Source organism: Schistocerca piceifrons, chromosome 3 (genome assembly GCF_021461385.2).
Source record: "Schistocerca piceifrons isolate TAMUIC-IGC-003096 chromosome 3, iqSchPice1.1, whole genome shotgun sequence".
Lineage (NCBI taxonomy): Eukaryota > Metazoa > Arthropoda > Insecta > Orthoptera > Acrididae > Schistocerca > Schistocerca piceifrons.
The window spans coordinates 883,979,943-883,988,803 of NC_060140.1; the positions used below are offsets into that span (position 1 = coordinate 883,979,943).

Consider the following 8,861-nt stretch of genomic DNA (forward strand, 5'->3'; position numbering starts at 1 on the left):
CTACAGTACTGACTCTGGAAATATTGTTCTAGTTGCCAGATAGATTTCAACTTCCTCAATTGATTTTCACTCACATGTAAATGTGTAAAAGTCTTTTGAAATGTGCTAGGGTTATCAGGTTATGTCTTTTTGCTAAAACTTTTTGGCAAATATGGATGGATTGACTTTTTGTGATGTGAAAGAGAAATAGGAGTATTAGACTGAGTATGAAGTTATCAACCTCTAATATTTAATTGAAGAGAATCAGCCATTGTGCTAACTAAAAAAAGAAACCAGAGCAGCTTATTTGCAGATGCAATATTTGACCAGTCTAGCAAAACCCTATCAACCCTTAACATGTAAACACAACACTCAAAAAAGATTTTTGAAATTCGATTTTTGTCTTCCAGAAGTTATCATTTGTAAATATAGTGAATACATCAACTTTTGTGGGCTTAAGGTAGCAGACAAGTATAAGTGTTTCTTTCTTCTAAGATGCTAGGTTCTGTGGCTTAATCCTACCTTGCATTACATGGTGCTTTATAGAGACCAGTCAGCCACCCATAATTGATGTGGCAGCAGAGTATTGAGCACACTGATACGACATTGTGTTCATGCACTGTCTGTTTTGCAAACAAGTTCTTACACATATTATCTTTTGAAATTGGGGTTTGCCATATGATATGCAATACTGGTAATTGAAAATTCGGTACATTTTCAATATTTATGTGCAGAAAATAAAGCTGTTTCAAACTATCTCTGATAAAATGTTCATCTGGATACATTTATCTCTGAAGTAGCATTTATTAGTGGATTTCTCATCTCCATATTTTGAGAGAGAATAACGTGTACACGCAGTATGTATTGTGGGAAACAAGTGAATAGTAGATACTGTATCAAGATTAGCAACGTAAAACCATCAGAACTCTTGAAATTCCAGAGCGGAAAGTCCCACTGGTTCATGGTTAAAAATAATTTTCTTCACTCAAATTCATTTTTAAAATAAAAAAAAAAGTTACAGATTGGAAAGAGAGAATTTAATTTTTATATGAAGTTTGAAGCTGCTACTTGCTTACTCATTTTGAGAAGTTAATACATGGAATAGCATATTATTTTTTAGAGTCTTGTAACTTTTTGTTGGTGTGTGTAACTGAAATGACATTTATGATAATGTAAGGAAAGTCACTACATTTTGTCATTGACTTTTCCGTACTGATGCCAGGGGAGAAAAAAATACTTTAAAGTCTCAGAGATTTGAGGATCAGTTAGATATTAAATAGGTGCTTGAGTGGGCTGTGCTTTGTGGGATGGGGGTCTGTGTGAAGGGGGAGATACATTTGGAAGATGATCAAGGAAATTAATAATATATTAGTACAGAGTATTTTGGATTCTGCCAACACTGTTGTGTTAGTCCAAGGCTTCTTAATAAATTCCAGCAGTTTGAGAGACAATTATGGCATCAAACAATGGTGAGGTGTAGCTCCATTTCCACAGTCATAAGGGAAAGAAAATTGGTGAGTTGGAGCAATGAACACCTGAAAAGTCTGTACTGTGAAAATCAAAGTATGTTAATCAGTTAGAAGTAAGTGTTTCTCTTTCTGATTTACTGGGCGGTTATAATTACACTTTCCCTATTTAACACGTAACATGGAAAGTAATTACCATATGAGTACCAAAGTTGGTATCAATTAATGGCAAGGACATGGGGAAGAGAAATAATGGAGAATCAATTCAACTGGAACTCTTTTAATGTGCTACTATTGTACATAATACCGTTACACACCGGTACCATTACTGCTACCAAAGGGGCTCATTATGGCACCCATCAGTGTCCAGAAGAGTCTGAAAGCACAGAACTGCATTCAGCACAGCAGAATGAAGCATGTCTGTAGGTATGCTGGCTACCTCTCTTGATATGCTGCGCTGCAGATCAGCACTTGTGTGAATGTTACCCTGGTAAACCCTGTCCTTCAGGTAGCCCCACAACCAGAAATTACAAGGAGTGAGATCAGGTTATCGTTCTGGCCAAGCATTTGGAAATGATTGGCTGATAATTTGATTGTTTCCAAATGTGTCATGGACAAGCAGGTGAATGTCATGAACAATGTAAGGTCGGGCCCCATCTTGCATGAAAAGTGTTGAGTTCAAAGTGCCTCTCTCCTGTAGGGCGAATATGACATGCTGGCGAAATATATCGTAGTAACGCTGACCAGTCACACTGCACATCTTTGGTCCTTGAGCACCAACCTGTTCAGAAAAGAATGGGCCTATGATAAACGTAGCCATGAAGCTACACCATACTGTGACACGTTCACCATACAGAGGAACTTTATGCACAATGACTGGAGGTGAAGGGGCCAGACAGCAACTACTTCAATCCTTTTGAGAAAGTGGTGAGTGAAGTCAACATGTCATTGTGCGTCCTGTGATGAAACGTGCTTACGATATGGATCTCGTATGGATATCATTTGAGAATGGTTCGAAGTGGACCACAGGTCGTGCAACTGTCGTGATACAGCACATGCAGTGCCTGACAATCGAGATTGCACGCAGCGTTGTCTGCTATAGCAACAGCAATTTCATCAACCACCTGTGGTGCAACTGCTCATCGGCCTCTTCCCTTAGCGATGCCCAGTTCTCCAGTCGATTCGAACTTCACCAGCTCCGCACAACAGGTGGAGAAAGAGGACCCTTCCGTAATCCTTTAAGCCGGCAATATTCTTGAGGTGCAGATGCAGCATTACTGTTGTTTTGATAACAGAGCTTCACCACTAATGCTGCCCTGCTCCTTTTGTTCAAGCTCATGTTGACACGTCAACAAGTGCACTGTGACTGGTCAGGTGTGTAAGACTATGAATCACAATGACTGATCACGACACCTGGTGTTCATGGTTGGAACTGGAATGTAGCACTGTGACACATGGAAATGATGCACCCCATACTCTGGACATTAATGCTGCCAAATTTGGTACTTGCACGGTAATTGTTTACCGTATTATTATAAGTTAAAAAGGAAAAGTTTACAAACAATCCTGTTGGATGAACATCCGCAACCGAGCATTATACCAGAGATTGAAAATATCACTTCAGTTGTAAATTTCTTTCATTATTACACAATCAGTTTCGGGCTCTTTTAAGATGGGCTTATAAGTGCCCAACACTGGTCCTGTAATAATAAAAGAAATTTACAACTGAAGCGGTATTTTCAACCTCTGAGGAAAAGTTTAATTATAACCACCCAGTACAGTAGAGCTTTCCTTTTAAAAAAATCCAATTGAAATACATCAGTATCTCACACTTAATCTCATGACTTGTGTTGTGGTCTACTGCTTCAATTCAGGTCTCCATCTTGAGATAACAATGTCATGCAAAAGGACAGGCATTTGTATTTGGCAGTGCCTCTTAATTCTATAACATGTCTGTTCCAAACTCAAATTTTTCTTCGGGCTCCAACACATTTTAAGTCCATCACTGATTAATTATTAGTGCTGCTACCAATGTAAACTGCAATTTGTAATGATTATGTGTGGAACACATGCAGAGTCTAAGTTATATATTTGCTAAATAAGTGACAGGGCTTAGGAAACACTGTGTTTGTGCCAAGTTTTGGTCTCTAGGGTACTTAACCTGCAATTCTGCCTTTGTGACCAGATGACTGTGAGCAACTGGCGGAATACTGAAAATGAAACTATTATTTGGAGTATTAGGTGTTCTCAGAAACACTCTAGGTGAAGAGTAATAGTCTTCTTGGGCTTCCAGTTGTCAAGTGGCTCAAATAACCTAACCTTTCAACAAAGTTTGCTCTTCCCACCATTAAATGGTAACTTAACTAGCCACTGTGAGTTTAGAGGCACAAGTGCTGTATGTTCTACTGATTGTGGTGTCAAGCCATTGCCATATGAAATGGTTTTCACTTGGTGTCAAACGTTCACTTCCACCTTTCACTGAGGCATCTAAATCACCTGAATTTCATGACTGCACAACATTTACAATTTTTCTTCACCCCATAGTGATAATCCTTGGGTTATTGACATCCAGACTTGTGCTGCGTGTCCTGACTTGTTTAAGGAATAAGAAGAGATGCCACATTTTACACATCAAGAACTGTGTTGATTTAGACATCTATACCCTGCTTACCAGTTCAGCATGCATGTTGCATTCCTGTTGTCCAATGGCTCAGTGATGGAGAAGACTCTTGAAATAGATATGTATTTGACTCCGGTTTCAGGTCCCAAAAAAATTTAGGCATCACTGACGTCTGTGAAGCACTACGTGGTCAGAGAATTTAAGAATGTAACATTGTGTTAGCATTGAAAACAATTAGATCTGACTGACAGTATACACTGTTGAGCAGAGGCTATTGAACAGTATGATGTAGAACCTAGTGGCAGGTAGTGTTGTAGTGCAGAAAAAGTAGCAGTTTTAAGTCTACATTAATTGGTCATAATCAAAATTACACATTTCATCAATAAAGAGAAGTTTTAGAACAAATGTCAACTTCACATCAGCTTTATGATCTCCGTTATGAAGGATATCCTGTTACCACAAGGGTCACATAGGTAGCAGAATGAGCACAGGAACAAACAGTGGAAAATCTGGGATGGAATACAACAAATGAAAAAAGAGAATACAAAGTGTGATTGGAAAGTTTTAAGAATGGGCTTGTGATAGTACAATGGTGGTACTTACTTGCTACTGTGATGAATATCCTTCAAAATAGTTACCTTCTGACTGAACACACAGACTCCAATGGTGTTTCCACTGTTGGAAACATTCCTCGGAATTTTTTTCCTGACGTGTGTGGGACGCTCTCTGTATTTGCCTGGCTGTCTTCAATAGAGTCAAATCGCTTCCCTTTCAGTGAAAATTTCAGTTTAGGAAACAGGTAAAGTCCACAGGGGCCAAATCAGGGGAAAATGGCAGTTGTGGAAGCACAGGAATTTTTAATTTGGTCAAAAATTCAACGATGGAGAAGGCACGATGAGTCAGAGCATTGTCAAGGTGTAGCACCCAACTCCTGTCTTTCCACAATGCAGGCCTTTTCTTACGCACCTTTCACACAAACTCTGAAGGACACATTTATAGTATTCCTGGTTAATTGCCTGTCCTCCAGGGGTAAATTCATGATGCACAATACCAGTAGAATCAAGGGAGAAAAAATCACCAACATTGTCTTCACGTTCAACCGACTTAGCCGTGCTTTTTTTGGTCGTGGTGAACCCGGAGTCTTCCACTGTGAAGACTGCACTTTGGTTTCAGGATCATATCCATATACCCACAATTCATCACCTTTAATTACCCTATTTAACAAATTGGGTCATTTTTAGTCTGATTAATCATTTCTTGGCACACTTCAAGTCGGTATTGTCTCTGGTCTCTTGACAACACTATTGGAATGAGTTTTGTGGACACTCAGCGCATGTTCAGATCTTCAGTTAAAATTGAATGAACTGCATAGAATCTTAAATGAAGTTCATCAGCCATCTCCCTGATTGTAAGTCTATGATCAGAGCACACTAAGTAGCGAACTTTCACAACATTTTCATTCGTTTTTGAGGTGGAAGGACGGCAGGACCGTGGTTCATCTCCAAATGATTCGCGACCATTTTTAAATCTGTTGAACCAGACAAAAACATTTGACTGGCTCATACAATTATCTCCAAAAGCTGTTTTTAATAGTTCATAAGTCTCCAGAGCTGATTTCCCAGTTTTAAAAAGAAATTCACACAACTTGTTGCTCTGTTTTTACATCCATTATCATGCTGACAGATTCCGGCAACAAGCCCTAACAGATCCGCACTCAACCAGCTGCCACAATGAACTGAATAAAGGAAACACAGTTTCCTGTCAGAGGGTGTTAAAGGACAAGGTAATGACCTACCCCCACCCTCCGTATACCTGCCCTCCAAACCAATAAGCAGTAGCAGATCCATTCTTAAAACTTTCCAATCTCACCTCGTAGATTGCTACTTTTGACATAGATGTGGTATTGAGGAGCAGACACACATTGAAAGAAGATTGCTGAATTAACAGCTAATAATCAGGGATAATATCAAGCAATCTTGTTCCAGTGTGCTTGTCTTATCACTCAACACGTCCTCTATGTGGCGAGTAACAGTGTATCCTATTTCATAACGTAGAATGAACACACAAGATCTTTGTACCTGTGTTGTAGCCAAGGTATCAGCTATTGCAGAAAATACTATAGAAGATCTACAAATAACTATCCAAGGTAATTTCATGATTGTCAGATGGATGAATCTGAACTAGTTGTTGTTGAAGAACATCTTATTAACACCATGAGTTCCATGTCAAATATTTAATTGTGAAACTGGTATTTGGACATAGAACCCATTGTCAGTAACTTTTGGTACAGAGGACAAACATAGTCATATCATATCTACAACATAATAACGTCTGTATCAGATGCTACTCTGTGCCTAAATACTGGTCAGGCAATTAAATGATTTTATCTGCAGCTCATGATGTTAACAAGATATTCTTTTCATAGAGGCAATAATGTGGCATAATTAATGAAATTATTCATGTTTGTTCCCTGAAATGTTGTTTCTCATTATGATTTAAACAGTATGTGTAGCAGCTTTTATTCTCACTGTGACATTGTTGGAACTATACAAATTATCTTGACATTTTTAACAAAATAATAATTATTCAGAACCTGCTTAGTGAAATTTTAGTGTACATGTGCTTCTGGAGAATAAAAGAGAGAACTCTATATGATTCACTAGGTCTTAAAAGTAACTGGACCAGAACAGATAGTGCGAAAAAGGTGCACTGAACCTATTTCAAACAAATGATATTAACAGGTGTTGTGGGAAGGTTATCTTTAAGGTATTTTGTAGAATTCTGTATTTGTTTGTTTAGAAATTAATATCCATATTTAACATAGTAGTTATCAATCAGTATGCCATGATGCTATCTTCACTCTCCAGTATCAATTGTTCCTGCATTGATAACCTCTCTGTGTTCTAGGGTTTTGTGCTGCCGCTGCTGTTAGCCCTTTTGCAGTGAATACTGTTACTCTTCGTGGACTTTTTAGATCTGATTGTGGATTGCATTTATACTCTGTGTGACAAGTTGTTTTATTCTGTCTTTTGGACTTATGCTGCACTGTTTTGATTGTGTTTAAATTATGTCAGTTATTTCCACTGCAAGAAGAAAACTTTAATATTAAAAGAAATGTTTGGTTCCCTTTGAGCTTAAGGATTTAATTTTATATAATGCCCAAATTTGCAGGTTAGTTTTAATCTTATTAAACAACAGAAATCTGTAATGAGTTGCAGATTTCATAGTGATATCAATATTAATGTAATAGAAAAGTCAGTCCTCCATTTAAAAGCCAAAAGAAGAAACAAGAAAATAGAAATAAATGTGTATTCAACAAATGATATTTGTGACGGTTTGTCAGAAGTAAGTAATAAAAGTATGTTTTCTTCTCACTTGAAGAATTTCCACCTCTTATGTCAGTTTCTCCTAGCTATCATATTGTTTTGTGCTTTCATTTATACGCTGAGTAGGCAGTAACCTATCTTAGTGCAGTTTCATGTTCTTACTGCACTTTTCTAAATGCCTCAATTCTGCTTTACTAGCAAATTAACCCCTATCTTTGTTGTATTGCCTCAGCTTGTATTACATTCTTCCTTAGTCATAGAAAAAGTTTCATATTGAGTTACTTTGTGCATTTTCAAGTCTTACATTCTGTTCTTTCTTCATCCTCACAATAGATTTACCTTATCTGCCATATTCATATGAGGTTTCTTGATATTTACAGTTGGGTACACTGTCTGAGATATCTATGTATCAAATTTACATGGACTTTTTCATTTACCAGGAACAATAGGAATTATGTATCAGTAGAATGAGTAATCATATCAACAACAAAAAATATAAACTGTTCTTAGGCTTTTCAGAAAGTGAGATGTAGAGAATTTCGTATGTATTAAATGTTTGTTTTTTATTGTTGGAATTAGTTGTTCAGATTCATAATTTCAGAATATTTTATATTTTGTTTGTATTGTCATATATCGTGGTTTGATGTATAACAGACTGAATCACTGACGTCCTTAAAAGACAATTTATTATTTTCTAATGTTTTTACACCAATTTAATAGAATTGATAGGTTTTATGTATTTTTTTTGATCACTTTTTCTTTTGTGTTGTGTGAGAGTTGCTGTATTATTTAGTTGTTGATCTGTAAGAAGTGCAGTCTAATCCATGACATATTTTTGCTAAACTCTCCAGAACAAGTAAAATTGTCTCCACTTTCCACTGAAAGCTGTAATAACTCAAGGATACTCAGGAATGTAAGTCGTATGAGAACAAGTTTTAGATTGTTACCTTGCATTGTGTATCACAATACAATACTGGGATCATTTTTGAAGATTGTGAAATGCAATTGTGTAGCATAAAGTTAGTGAAAAATATGTAACTGAAACAAGACTTCTTTCTATGTTGTGACTTAATATTTTAGTGGAACTAAGTATTTTCTCTTTAGTTGATAGCAGCAGTTAAGTGCAAAGTTTTAAGTAATAAAATAAAAATGCAGTGAACATTTGTAAGAAGTACTTTAAAATAAGAAATTCAAGAATGGCAGATGTATATGTTCAAATGAGTGAATAAGTATAATAAATTTAAAGGCTCCTATCTCACTGCTTATGTATATATTTTTTTATGAAGATTTAATGATGATGCAATTTTTATTTTGATTTACTCTTTGTAATCTTTTATTCAGTGGTTCATTACACTTACAAAAAGTTACTCCCTTACTCTGTTACATGTGCCAACTGCAGAACTGGCAGTGTTGACATTAATAGAGTATCAGTGGGGCAACTCTGCCTGACAGAACTGCCTTTCTCATAAA

The 8,861-nt window shown here is 36.8% G+C and overlaps 1 protein-coding gene across 1 annotated transcript in view; it reads left to right on the top strand.

Annotated features, from left to right (window-relative positions):
* Positions 1-8,652, top strand: part of LOC124787990 (lipase maturation factor 2-like) — a 74,973-nt gene extending 66,321 nt beyond the window's left edge. Inside the window, exon 12 of the mRNA XM_047255022.1 lies at positions 6,973-8,652. The gene's annotated coding sequence lies outside the window, so the exon portion shown is untranslated. The remainder of the gene's footprint in view (positions 1-6,972) is intronic.
* Positions 8,653-8,861: the final 209 nt, after the last annotated feature.